Source organism: Buteo buteo, chromosome 11 (genome assembly GCF_964188355.1).
Source record: "Buteo buteo chromosome 11, bButBut1.hap1.1, whole genome shotgun sequence".
In the NCBI taxonomy this organism is placed as follows: Eukaryota; Metazoa; Chordata; class Aves; order Accipitriformes; family Accipitridae; genus Buteo; species Buteo buteo.
Genome location: NC_134181.1, coordinates 37,383,965 through 37,398,410, shown reverse-complemented (window position 1 = coordinate 37,398,410; position 14,446 = coordinate 37,383,965). Strand labels below are relative to the sequence as shown.

At 47.2% G+C, this 14,446-nt stretch overlaps 1 protein-coding gene across 1 annotated transcript in view; it reads left to right on the top strand.

The window, feature by feature from the left end:
- SEPTIN5 (septin 5) overlaps nucleotides 1-14,446 on the top strand; it is a 45,660-nt gene that overhangs the window by 747 nt on the left and 30,467 nt on the right. The gene's annotated exons all lie outside the window — the stretch shown is intronic.

Here is a 14,446-nt window from a genome sequence, read left to right as displayed (position 1 = left end):
TCTTCTTTTCTCTCCCCCGCTGCCGCCTCCCGCCGCGGGCGTCCCGCCCTCGTCCATCCGCCCTTGCAGAGGAGAAGCAGGTAGGTGGGCTCCCCCCGCCCCGCAGGGCTCGCTATGGCCGGCCGCGGCCCCGGCCCTGCCCGGTCGGAGCTTCTCCCCGCCGTGACGCGGCGGCGGTGGGGTGGTGTCCAGCTACCTGGGCTTTCAGCCTTGGGGCTTGGCACGCTGGCCCTTTTTTAGATGGCTTCATCCGAGAAATAGGCGGTTTGGCTCCCGCGGCTCCCTGGGTTTGGGGTTGGGTTTCTCTTTTTTTTTTTCGGTGCCTTTGGGTGTGTCGAGTAGGTTCGGATGGAGAAAGGCAGCGCAGGGGCTGGCGAAGGCATTTCAGTATTAGGAGCACGTCTCCCCGTCGCTGTCTCTTCCCCCCGCAGCACAGATGCGCAGGCAGGGACCCAGTCCTGCCGCTCGCCGCTCCTTGTCGGTGTAGCAGATCACCACCTCGCAGGCGGCCAGGATTTGGGCGTTAGGGAACATCTGTTTTGCTTTGCAAGGCAAATAGCTGTTTGGAGGCATGCCTTTGAGTCCTGGAGGGAGAGGGTGGTGATGCAATCAGATGACATCGACAGGTTTTTTTTGTTTTGTTTTGTTCACTGTTTGGTATTTGGAGGGATTTAGGGTGTTTGACAGGAAGAGGAATCCTCCTCTGCTGAGCTTGAATGTCTAGGTAAGGGTGGTATTGGCAGGCTCCCATGTGTTCCTTGGTACCCATCATCACGGTGTAGGCAGCATCTGCTGCATACGGAAGAGCTTTTCTGCCTCACAAAGGTGGGGATGGAGGTGATGGTTAACACAGCAGGGCAGTGCAATGGGTCCCTGCAGCGGGAAGAAGTCCACCCATCCCTAGCCTGGCTTGCGCTTGCCTTTCGGTCCAGCCTTTCTCTGAGGCTCTAATTCCATATGCAGCAAACACCTTACCTGCTGAGACAGTGCTACTGTACAGCCTTTGTGGACCACAGAAAAACAAACTAGTGTTGTAGCAGCTTGGGCATTCACCCAGCCACTGCAGAAGATGGTGTTTCCCTATATAACGCAGACTTGGGCACTGTGAAGAGACACCTGTGCATTTTTGTGAGCTGCTGATTGCAGTGATGAGAGGAACGAAGTAAATCCAGGGGTAATAGGATAATGGGGTCATCAGATAGATTTTTCCCAAGCTACTTAGAGTTTTGCTAGTATTTTGTAGTTATTTGTGAGTATTGCTGTTCATTTCTTGTTTTATTTCTAGAGGAAAACAATCCAGAACGTGTTCTGAGATTGTAGAAAATTCAGTGCAAGCTGTGAATTGGAGAGGAGCTTTGTGACACCCCCCCCCCCCCCCAAACCATGCTGTTCTTTAGTTCATTTGTTTTTAAATAAAAAGGGAAGCAGATTATGTATAAGGCTCCTTTCTACTCATTCCCCAGGGGAAGAAACGAGGTAGAGATCAGAGTAGTCTGTTGTAGATATTATCATAATTCCTGAAGGCCCTTGTCACACTGCATAGGCAAGAGTGGGCTGGAGCCTGTACCCCAAAGAGTTTCTGTCTGCAGGACAGTGTAGTGTTCTGCTGGGGCAAAGGAGGTCTTCCCTCAAACGTGGTGGGTGGTGTATCTGCCTATCTTATGCCAAGAGCATAGAGTGGGTCTTGCGTGACAGAGCGCAGTTCATTATAAGTTTGTGCCAGCCATGTTACTTGTGGACGGTGGAGGGAAACCAAGCTGTGAATACAAAGCAATCTGTTAAAATTAAAGTGAACATACAAAATCACAAATGATCTTTATTTAGCATCCTTTGACAGCGGGAATTTTCTTCCCATGCCGCCTTGTTCCAATCCACTTGCATCTGGCAGCAGGTAACAATTTAAAAGGTTTACTAAAGCTGTGATTCTTGCCTGAACCAATTTTTCAAAATTTATTATAAAAGTTATTTTTAATAAATAGTTGGGAAATGAAGTGGGCTTCTGAGAGAGCAGTACAATAGATTGCATGTAAGTAGGGTATCCTTCAGTAAAGTCTTAATAATACTGATGACTTACTGAGTCCAAAAAATGGAACAACGTAGTGCCAAAGAATGTGTCTTCATCTTCCCTCATAATGTAGTCAGGGGGGATGCATTGTCTGGGTCCAGGGGACTCAGATTTGCAGGTTGGACTCCTAATTGCTACCCTTTATGAAGAAAAAATAATGGTAAATTCTCCATCTCTCTGATTTCCAAGGAATGACCTCTTAATTGGTGTATTTAGCACCAAACTCCCGTGCCATTGAAGTCAGTGGAGGTTTGATCCTGGTTTCCATGTGCAGAGCATCCAGCTTTCTAAGGGGGAGGGTTGTGGTTTAAGACCCTGGACTGGGGGGAACCAGTTTCTGGTCTGAGGCTCCACAGCAGGTTGCCTGGTGAGACCAAGCTCCTCAGTCTCATTATACCTCGGTTCAGCACCTCTCAAAGAGGGATGGTTTCTCTCCTAGCAATTCATACACAGCTGGAGTGCTAAGAGGAATTCTCGTGGTGAAACTGGGTAGGCAAATGAAGCACTGAGTAATGTTCCATGTGCAGAAGAGTAGGCCCTCTGTAAGGGAAAACTAGCAATTTGTCAAAAAACTATTGACTTGAGAACCAAACAGGGCAAGTGCAGCAGATGGATGCTCTGCCAAAGCCCGAGGTGTTGCAGTGGGAGGAGTACAGGTGAAACTTCCCAAATACCTAGTTAAACTGGAGTCTCCTGGCACACTCCTGCAGAACATGCCTCTTAGCTCGTGGTGTTGGCGTGTGTTTGTTTGGGGTGGTACCTTGCCGTGTCTCTGAAGCTGGTTCCTGCTCATTCAGGCCCATGTCTCTTATGTTCTTTGAAGTCATTGTTTCTTTTTAAATCAGGAGGATGGGAACCTCTCCTTCCCAAGTTGATCTCTCCCCGCCCCACCAACTTGCAAAGTTGCTTGGGTGTGGGAGCAGAGACTATCTGGTGGATCCAGTTCTTTCAGTGGGTTTGAAATTAAAGGGCTGTGCCTTTTGCATTCAGCTTGGTCCTTTTTTCAACTTCAGTGTATTTTGAAGTGGCCTGCTTGTCAGTAAAAGTATGTATGGGGGGTACTGCGTATAGGGAAGACACTGTGCAAAAGGTAGTTTGACTGGAGGAATGGTTTCAATGCAAGTCATTGCAAGGCATCGAGAACTCTTGAATTCATTGCCTTTGTGTTTCAGTTTTTGAGAATCTGGGCTTGATATCTTAAAAATTTATATTCAAACTCCTTTGTTTTTTTCTTAGAAAAAAAAGAGAGAAGCAGAGATTTCCATCATTCTTGGAACAGTAGATATTACAACAGTAGAGATGTCTTCCATCTAAAATAGCAACTGTGCTAACGTAGAGCATCATTTTAAGGTCAACCTTCAGCCCCAGCCTTGCCTGCTAGAGGACGCTGGCTGATGGGAATCCCCCTGTTCCCTGTTAATGTGTACTGAACCACCTTCTCCTTTTCTCTGCTGTGCTTATGGAGAGATAAGCCCATATGGGCTTACAAGAAAGCGTATCCCCTGAAAAAGTTATGCGTAGTGCAGAGGTACCCAAGATACTTGTAGATACTGTCCTTGATGCACTGGGGACAACGCCGGTGCAGGCAGTTGCTGATGGCAAAGAGCAGATGAAGAGGAGGGAGGAGTGGTGATTCCTGTGTCTTGAGCTGGTTGAGGATGACCTTAATGTGACCCTCAATTTCTGTGTAGATACCTATGTGGTGAAAACTGATTAGCTGAATTTTGTGAAATACGTGATGAAAAGTATCATGTGAGTGGTAGGTTCCTTTGTACAGCAATTGTACAACAAAAAACCAGAAGCAGATCTTGGTCTTTACAGAATCCCCTCAAAGTCTGTACTGGAGCAGCTTGGAGGATTCGTACCTGCATTATATGTTTGTGGCATTGCTATCTTTCACCTAAGTGTTTTCCTTACAGTAACGGTTCTTGTAATCTCGTGACTAAAGGAAAGTTGTTCTTGCTTCTGCAGAAAAGCATGGAACCTGGAAGGCAAACAGAGTACCACTGACTTTTTAAAATTTTCTCAGAGTTAAACCAATTATTTTATAGTTCTGATTCTTTGAGTCATTGGGAGTGGCAATATGGATCTGTGTTCCTGCGCTGTCTGTCATGCTCTGTGTCAATTGAGACAGGGTGGTTGTGGTGAGGGTTTTTCTGCTCGGAGAAAGCAAGATTATGTTTGCAGCTGGCAAATGGGATATTTCACCACAGCTGGATAGTCTCTCACTGTGTCATAGATCGCCCTGGGTGAGGCTGTTTCTCTTTGACTCCCCATTTTAATGTCTCTTCCAACCTCTGTGTTTTCCAACCCTGGTCTTGCATCCTGGCTACCAAGATGTGCCTGCCAGAAAGGGAGTAGCAAATTAGTCACAGAATCTGGAGGTAAATACTGGAAACACTCTTAAAGCAGCACATCTCTGCTTGTTTTTCTGATGTCCCAGTGTATCTTGGCCAGACGTAGCATAGGAGTGGAAGCTTCTACTTCTCTGTAAAAAGCCTTGTGTGGTTCGTTAATTTTTTTTGGCCCATTTCAAAAGACAACGTTGGTCCCTTGCCCTCCAAACTGGGCAACGGCTCAGTGCTCAGAAGAGTGTGTGAGGAGCTGGGTGGGACTGCAGCAGGTCAAGAGGTTCAGCCCTGCCTGTCCTTCTGCTGTGCATCTGTCTAAACAGTCCTACTGGAGGAGGCCCCTGTGTCACACATGGGCTATTTTGGGCTGGGGAGGGAAGTCCATCCTGGGCACTTTGACTTTTTTTTTTTTTTTCCCTACTTTGTCTTCTTGCTTCTTGGAAAAGGGCTGTAAAAAGAGGTCAGCACATGGACTGCATGGTGAAACAGAACTGCTGGAGAGCTGGGCACAGAATCTGCCTCCTGCTGCTGCTGATGTCTCTCTTCAATTATTTATGCTCCAAATGGATAAAATGGTTGTTAGTACAGGGTAGGGGAGAGGTTCAGCCCTCTCAGTGCAAGTAGCAATCTGCAGTTTATGAAAAGGAGAAGTAAGTGTTTCCTGCACAGGGATTTTTGTCCCTTGAATTTCCACGAACTGCTCAGCTACTTGTTCGTGAGTCCAAAATTCTACTGCTGTTGTGTGAATTGTGTAGGGCTGTTTTGGGCATGTTAGCCAAATGTCTAAGTGTGACAGATGTTGTGGCCTGATATTTGCTGATGCTAATGAAGTAAGAGCAACCTTCATTTAACCCCAAGATATGCTTGTGAGGCTTGCTTAGCTGCTATGTTGCAGCCTGCTGGGGCATTACAAAAGGCAGCTCACAATTGCAGAGGTGAAAATGTTGCTACCATCTGAATGAAGGAGAAACCCAGTCCCTGGATGCTTTTAGTCTCCAAAGTCAAGGAGTCTTACAACCGCTTAACACTCTCAGAAATGATACTGGCTTCACACAGATGCCATTCTTCATTTGATTGTGCTAGCAATAAATGTATGGGGGCTGACAGTTCCCTGCAAAAGTTGAGGAAAGGTAAGTCTAGAAAGAGAAACACCTGGTGGAGTTCAATGTCTTGTAAAGCCCATATTACCCACCCTCAGTTTCAGTCTAAGTTGCTGTTCATTAAATACCAATAAAATGGACATCTGGGAAATCCAGGGGAGATTCCACCTACAGCCAGCTGGTTGCTTGCTGTGCCAGGCCAGATTGGGTCTCTGCTCTGTATCTTCAGAGCTTTGCCAAATTCATTTTAAATGTTCAGTCCAAGGGGTTTCCCTAGCAGTTTTGGGACACCACACTGCCCACAGCGGTGGCTCCTACAACCGTGCTGCAGCTACTGCTCGTATATGCTGAAACCAAGCCTGGAGAGCTCTGCTCCATCTTTAATACTTATATCTTGGCTAAGCCAGGAGGGTTCTTCTCCTGTTATTTCTCTTGCAGTTCAAGTGGCTTCTGTGTTACTTTTTTCCTGGATAGCAGAGCATGAACTGGAGGGCACCTTCTGTGCTTACCTGCAGACCAACACTTTCTTGCCTGACCAACACAAGACTTAGTCCCCTTCTTGCCCAAGGTGGAGATTTCCCTGAGACAGTGAAACCACACAGAATAATTCTCTAAAGCTCATGAAAGAAACATGTGTCATCTCTAATACATTGTGCGACTTCAGATTTTTGTGAAGAGTATGCAAGTTGTTTCATAGCATACTGGAATAATTCCCATATGGGCTGGAGTTTGTCTGTGTGTGTGTGTGCGCGTGTGTATGTCTACAGTGTGGTTAGCCTCAAAGCGCAAGAAAAAATGTCTGCTGTTACACATTCCTTTTCTCCCAGAGAATTGTCCCTGGAGCTGTGAAGAGGTTTGAAGTCATCTTGTTCCCACAAGTGTGTGCAGGAGCCGGATTTGTGTGTGGTGCATCAGAAAAGCTGGGATTAGATCCCAGGACACGTGCTCCTCATCAGTATGTGTTCATCCACCACTTGGTATTCCAGAAACACTGTTTAAAATGAATAGTGGAAGGTAGCACTCAGCGTGGGGAGAGGAAGGGTTTGCACATGCAATGCTACCTATAGGGGCTGGGCTGCAGAAAGTGAAAGATCTTCTGTTGCTCCAGACTCATGTAAGTGTCCTCTCTGTTTTGAGGGCTGAATGGGTTAATATTCTTAATTCCTTCTCTTTTGTGTGAGTGTATTTCCAGTGTATTAATTGAAATCTATTATGGCCTGCTAACATTCAGCTCTAGACTGCTGTGCCTTCCCTCGGTCTGTCACTCCTAGCCCCTTCCCGTGTGGCTGTTACCCCCAGCGGTGTCACAGCAGCCACATGCTGGAGGTGGCTGGGAGAAGAGCACACTGGAGGGCTGCAGGGACTAGCTTGCTGATGAGCAAAGCTTGGCTAAATGTTGGCCAAGAGCTGAAGAGGAAGTGAAACCAAGCACAAGCATCTGCAAGGCTGTAATGCCAAGAAGGGGAGGAGAATTGTTTAGTTTCTGGCTTTAGTACAACTGTCCACTCCTGAAGTCAAAAGAAAAAAAAAAAAAGGATAAGTTGAGGCTGAAGTTCAGCTCTAGAAGAGGGGTGTAGCTATGCTGTGCAGGGCAGCACAGTGCAGGGATGCTTGAGGCAACACAAACCTCTCTGGATGCAGCTGTGCAGCCTTCAGATTGCACCAGCCTGGTGCCGTGCCGTGGCAGCGAGGGCTACAGGAGGCTCAGGGCTGACACCCAGAAGTGCAGCGTGCTGGTGGAGGATCTCGGGCTGTGGTTCCTGCTAGCTCAGGACTCTGTGGGATGACCCCATGTAGTTAGTTGTCAGTCAGAGGCGGAAAGCCCTTAATAGAAGACCTCCAGTTTTTCACTCACCTCTTAAATTTGGGCTGGTTGCCTGCACAGTGGCACTAGCTGACAGCAGTAACGGCCAGTGCCAGGACTGAAGTGCTCACCCTGAAGTTAGCTGATGGGGAGAGAGGAGCAGCGCAGTGGCTGACCGGTCCCTGCGTGCCACCGCGGTGGCTGTACGGTGCGACTTCTCAGAGCCGAGGTCCTTCGCTTGCCAGCTTTGTTCAGCTCGGCTCTTTGCTCTTGCTGGGAACTTTGGGAGTGCCCTGTTTGTTTTGAAGCTCGTTATCAAGTGTGTCCAGGGTGTGTGTATGGAACTGGGATGGCCTGTCTCTGCCTGACCCCACCTCTGGGGCAGCTGGTGCCGTTCTCCCAGAATGACTCCTGGCAGGAGGAACCGGGAGCTGGGAGCGCAGGCTGAGCAAATAAACCGCAGGATCATGAGTGCTAGCTCCTGGAGACTGGCCATGGGGAGCGAGCCCGTCCCACTGACCTCTGGACATTCTCAGTGCAGAAGCAAGGGAGGGGAAAAGAGATCCACTCGGTTAGCTTGTGGGAAAAGAGGCTCCAAGGGCTTAACATCTTCCTTCTGCTTTCTGTGAGGCAAAGCCCATGGCGGTACAGATGCGGTCTGGGCTCCGGTGACTATGTTTCGTTTTTCCTTGCAGACCCCTGGCGCTTGGAGCTGTGTGAACACACATGAGAGTGCAGGCCAGGCCTTTTACTGCTTTAGTTTGTATTGCAATTATTTTTAAGATCACTTCCCAGGCAAGTCGCTTTGCTTTCAGCCTTTTGTAATGTCTCCTGGCTATTTCCTCAGTGTGGGAACTATCCTAATCCTGCCTGCCGCACTGAGCTCATTCTTGCTGTGATACGTACACACATGAAGTCTCTTTAGATCCTGCAGTCTTACGTCCACTTTTATTTTCAAGTAAATTACATACTACATTAATTATATATTCAGGTGAAATATGAGTCACAAAGACATCTGCTATCTGCCTGCCCTACATACGTGGTCCCCTTGGCTGTGCTTCTTTCTTTTTAGTTTAAAGCTCTCCTGAGTCTCTGCATGGGGTATTAAGTGATGTAAAGTCCTGGAAATGCCGATAAGCAGTATGGAAAGGCCCATCTGGACCAATAGTAATTTCCCTCTGCCCAAGGCCTGCCATAAAAAATGTCAGGGAGGTTTATGGCTTTTAGGATCCTATAGATTCTCAGAGGCTCCTGCTGCTCAGAGGAGCTGGTGCCAGCTGGATCAGACAGTAATGGAAGAAGCATCACAGCCTTCGGGAGCTGGTATTTGCCCTGTTTTGTAGGCAGTGGGCTGAATCAAGGCAGTGGGGGTTAAACTTCAAGTGATGCAGCTGGCCTGCAGCAAAGCCTTGCTGCTGTGATTGCACAGTGCCGAGATGAGCAAGAGTGTGTCATCAGGACAGCAAGAGAGATGCTGGCTGAGATGATCTCTCGTCTCCCGGCAGTTGCGCTTACAGTCTTGACTCTCTGTAGATGGTTTCTGTGACACAGCCAGAGCAGTGCTCGGGAGCCCTTAGCTGGAGCACGCAGAAGGGAAACTGCTCGTGTCTCGCTCCTGAGATTAGTACCTTTGCTGTTCATCTGCTTACTTTAAAGAGCTCTTCTCCCCTTGAAAGGAGCCCTTGGCAGAGCGTGTATTTATGAGGGAAGTGGATATCAGAGAGGACAGTTATTTAACAGGACTTGGTGCTTTTACCGGGCAATTAATCCAGGCATGTGCTTGGGAAGGAATCCAGGTCTACTGAGCAGCCGAACGCCCTGGTTCTGCTCTAGTCTGCCAGTAGCCCTTGGGCTGGCACTTCAGAAGCTCAGACCAGGCCCACAGAAGCGAACAAGTTAGCAGCATGTTTTCTGCTCCAGTACTGTCACATTGATCTCCTTAGGGATCCTCCTAACCGTCCCTGTGCAGCAGGAGTATGTCCTCTTGTCACTTGGATAAGCCTCATTGGCCCTGCCCCACCACACTCAGCTCACACCAGGTTCACGGCATTTGACTTAACAGCAATTTAAATAAACCAGAAGCGACTGGATGGAGCCCAGCGTTCCTCTTCCTCAGTGCCTGCTCTGTTCGGCTTGCCGGTCTTCAAACAGAAAGGCTGCATGCCATCTCATAGCTGTGTGATGGCATTATTTTCAGCAGCTCTCATTAATGTCAGTGAAAGCCTTTCTGTTTGAGGTGGTAGGGCTGGTCCTCAGCAGCTGCTCGGAGGTTCCAGCCAGTGCCAGGCGTTTTGCTGCCTAGTTTGAATAGCCAATGTAATCTGAACATCTCCCTGCTCCTCTCGTGGTCGCACTGTCATGGGCAGGTGTCAGTCAATAGCAGAATTGTTCTCTTGGTAAACAAGGGATGGTGTTATTGGAGCTGCCCTTCATGTAGCAGCAGCGCAGTGTGTGCATGGGGTTGCTAACGAAGGATATCGTGGGGCTTGTTAGTCTGAAAGCTTAATGAGCCATCTTATGTTTCTTTGCAAAGTGTGTGGATGCTTCTTCAAGTGTGCTGTTCCTGTGTTGCATCTTGCACTCGGGCATGTTTGGCACTGAAGTGTGCCCCTGTGAGGCAGAGCTCACAGCCCAGACGTGGGCTTTTATCATGGCATTAATCAACAGTGGATGTCCAGGAAACGTCTGGATGAGACCCCTCCTCTTGCTTCCTCAGACACCCTGTGTACGCCCAAGGGCTGAGCTAATTTGTGGCTCCAATGAATCCGTGTGTATTAGGCACCTAGAGCTTGTCCCTTAGCGTATGGCTTTTTCTTCATGACAAATAACTATTTTTCTTTCTTATTTAAAAAAAAAAAAAAAAAAAAAGAATTAGGGCATCCACCCACCTTTTGGCTGGCATCCTGCAGTAATAGGCCAGCATGTGTTTCCTCCAGCAGAGGAAAGCAGGTCTTGCTTGGTATTTGTAAGGCAATGGTTTATAAATGAGCCTGGAAAGAAAAACTGATTTCCCCACTTATGGCAAAATTACATCAGCAAAGATTCCCATAAAAATTTCTTAAAACTGGGCCATGAATTTGGCCTGATGCTGTTGATGTGATCACGTACAGTGGGAATAGTCTGTTCCAGAGGTGTGCAGGTGAGGAAGCATGTTCCCTCTGTGCACATAAAACCAGACCTCCTCCATCCTTGCCCTGTCCCTTGGCGCTGGAGGTTAGAAATCCTCCCATTACAGATTTTCCTTTCCCTTCTTATCCCATTGAGGCTGGAGATAAGAATGGAAAGAACTTGACTTTGTGTAGTCCGAGGGCATGCAAGGCTACTGCGAGCCGTGGGGACAGCCACGTTGGGCAGAACCATGTCTCTGGGTTAAGCTGGTTTTGTCTGGGCTGGGGACTCGGAGGAGGGCTGCCGAGTCTGGCCAGTATGGTGTGACATTTAGCGTGTCTGTGAGGAGATGATATGTTTCTGACAGGCCTGTGAGGGGCAGTGGGTGAGATCCCACAGCAAAACATGACTAGAGAATAACTCCCAGAAAATAAATCCCAAGAGATCGCTGTTTGTCCTGGCAAGTCAGAGCCCAGGCTGGGAGCCGAAGAAAATTCCTCCCTGTTCTGCATGTGACATTGGTTCTGGGATTTGCTTGAAGATGGTTAGCCTTGGATTCTTAAAAGATATAAAGGTTTGGCTTCATGCTGTGCTGCAGGTCCCAAGAGCTATTCGTGGGTGTCTAATCTGATTTTGTACCCTGTTCTCGTTAAAGGGCTGTGAGTGACAAGTTACTCCTGGTCTCCTGTGGCTGTCACTTGAGCTGACATTGCATGGGGGTGCTGGCTGTCCGTTAACCTACTGTCGGAGCTGAGCATTCCTCTTCTTGCCCCACTCTTCCTTCTTACCTGGCAAATGCAATTTTTCCACTCTGTTGCTTCCAAGTTCTTTCTAACATTTGGTATTGCTGCGCCTTGTGTGTCCAACCACCACAGCGTTTACAGTCAAATGACTTTGTCTTGTCTAATATCTTCTTTAGTCCAGTTTCATTGCTCTGACTTCCAGAAATTGGTTATAATCGTTACAAAAGTGACATCTTCATGAACTCTGCTTTTCCAGTGCCTGCTGTGTTACTGTCTCTCATCTTATATCTTGTGCACTTTACTATTCTTGTTATTTTCAGGTGGAGCCCAGAAAGAAATTTATGAAATCAGCAACACCACTAAAAAAATCCACAAGAGCGAGGAGTCTACAATTATCTGTTCCTTCAGATCAGGATTGTATTAATGAGTCTCAGTTAACAGTTTTGCTAGAGGGCAGGTAGAGATTGTATTGATGACTCTGCATAAACTTTAAAGTAGAAATTAAGACTGAAATAGCAGCAAGACTAGTGTCACAGCAATGTTATCTGCAAAGAACAGATGTTATCAAGAACCCAGTTTGCTCTGTGTGATTGGGCTGTGTCCCTGATGCAGTGACATTAGTTATTCAACTTGGGGCAGTAACCTTTTGTGATTGCTTTCTCACTCAATTTTTGAGGGGAGAGAAATTGTTACCTTAAGGTGGAAAGGATTTTAGGAGGAGTGGGACAATATGATTCAGAATGTGTGCCCTTTAATGACCCTCTACAAGATTTAGGGCTTTGTTCTCTTGTCTCCTGCAATCCAGTTGGATGCTAAGGTTTGTTCTTAAGGCTGTGATTTTTGACGAGGAGAGCAGAAAAACACCTTTCTCAAATTTGGTAGAAAATACCATCCCTGAGACTTTGTCAGGACAATACCAGTATTCCAGGTCTGTCCTGGTCAAACTGAGTTGCCTGGTCTGACTGCGTTATTTTACGTTGAATTATCGCTGGTGAAATTTGCCAAAATGGTGAGTTGGGTTATAAACCTGTGTACCTTCTTTGGAAGATCCTAACGGCAGCTCTGAAGTTCTTGTTCCTAGTGCTAAGCTCAATGGGGCCTCGTGGCGCGATGGCAGGGTTATTGGGTGTTTGCATGGTGATGGTACCTGTGAAGCCCTCTCCCGGGCCACAGCCCTGCAGTTTCACGTTGTGCCAGCCCAGAACTGCAGGCTGTCCCTGCCCAAAATTAAGCGATCCCACTTGCAGTGCCTCTGAGATTGTTGGCATATTCTGGATTAACCAAGGAGCTGACGCGTTCCTCTGGTCTGGGTTGGTGGTGTGGAGATCAAAGACGATAGGATGAAACATCAGCTCTTCCACAAAGGCCTTTGTACAATGTAGTTAATTTAAAGGCAAATTTTTTAGGCAGTTTGCGATAATAGGAACCAAGGGCCAGCTTTCTTTAAATACGGATTAAAGTGCCCAAGTCCTTTGAAACTGAGAGGAGCTAGGCACCTCCTATGTTTTTAATAAATTTGGCTCTAGTGAGTAGCCTTGCCACTGTTCTTCCCCCGTCGTCACTCTAACTGATTTCAGTTGCTGTGTAGCAAGAGCTCTCACCATCTCCCATGAGCAGGCTGCTGCAGAGGAATTTACGCACCTGGTGCCAAGCTTAGAGTTGCCTTTCATGTGCTGTGGTCCATGGATTAGGTCCAGGAAAGGGGTTGGTGAAGGAAAATAACTGGGAAAATACTGCAGGAGGTAGGTTCTGGGCTGCTCTGAATGGGCCTTTCATCTTTGTCTCAAAAAAATCAGTAAGAGCCATCGCTCTGTGAAAATGGCCTTGAAAGGATTATGGCTGTGCTTGTGAGTGACAGAGCCATCTAAGATTTTTGTTTCTTTATTGGAACTGAAACTTTTACAATGCTGCTTCTTTTTTAGGGACTTTGGCAGAGATGCTCTGTTGTGGATTAGTGTTCTTAACATCTTATCCTGCCTTGTTTCTTCTGAAAATTGTCCTCTTTATCCTCCTCCAAACTCTTCCTTAAACCCCCCTGTGCGTACTTGGCAGCAGCTAGCTAGTGGATAGTCACTGTTTATCACACTAGCTGTGCTGCTTTTTGACTGATCCGTGCGCCTGTTAGTTTTCTTGTATGCTTCTGATTGCAAGCCCTTTGGGGCTGGGATTGCCTTTGTGCTCCGGTTCAGCACCCTGCACATGGGGATGCACTTTTTGGGAGCACGTAGCTGATTGCAATCCCCTTTCTGGGTGACAAATCCGGGGCTGAAGAGCTGGGCAGTGCTTTGCCCTGAGGCTGGATGCTTCTGTATCCCATGTGCCTGTCTCTGCTTCACCTAGACTCTTCATAGCGTGAAAAACTCATGCAGGCTTTGCTATTGCAGATCTCTTCTTACCTTTTGCAGTGTTGATAATTGAGGCCATTCTTGCCTGGTTGAACTCTTCCCGTGCCCTGATCTTTCTGGATGTGCCAGTGACAGCAAGGGTGGCAGGGCAAAGAATTAGAGAGAAGTGCGACGGAGCAGCTGTTTGCTGTAGCAAGAACATCTGTATTGACTGGGCTCCCTGCAGTTTGGGAGTGGGTGCTTTCACCTTTAAAATCCAACTCTAAGGCTCTTGCGTAAACAGTGAAATAGGATCTGCTCCCAGAGGAACAGTTTATATAGTTAAATCTAAGTATTACTGGAAAAGGAAAATACAACCTTCGTCATCTCTAACTGTGCCAGGGCACTGATGTCCTTATGTCTGTGGAATTCCTTTGCATAGAGGAAGCCTGGTTTGCCTGGGAAGAGAGTTTTTTCTTGAATTAGGTTATTTTCTGTTGCTCTTAATTTACTAATGATTTCACAGCATCTCCTCCATATCCTCAGATCCTGCTGTCCAGAATATTCAACAGTCCCTCAGCGAATCTTTCCTGCCTATAGTTTTGGAAAATATAGGGTGTGGTTTTGTATGTTTACCTGTATCTTATCTGTGGGTTCCTCAAATACAGTACAGTCTGATTCTTACTAAGCTGCTCTGTGTGAAGCCTTTTCTTTCAGTCTGAATGGCTTTTACAGGCTTTTTTGCCTGTATGTTAAGCAATTTTAAAAAAAATAAAAAAAAAACCAGAACAACAACAACATACAGGAAGACTCTGTGGGAGCATTAGTGCGTGCCTGCTGTCACTTGCAGGAGTATTCATGTACAGTTGTTCGCAAACAAAATGGCTGTCCATTCCTGCACGCAAGGAGCAGTTGAGTACTGGAAAAGTGTGAAGCCTATAGCAAGCAGAA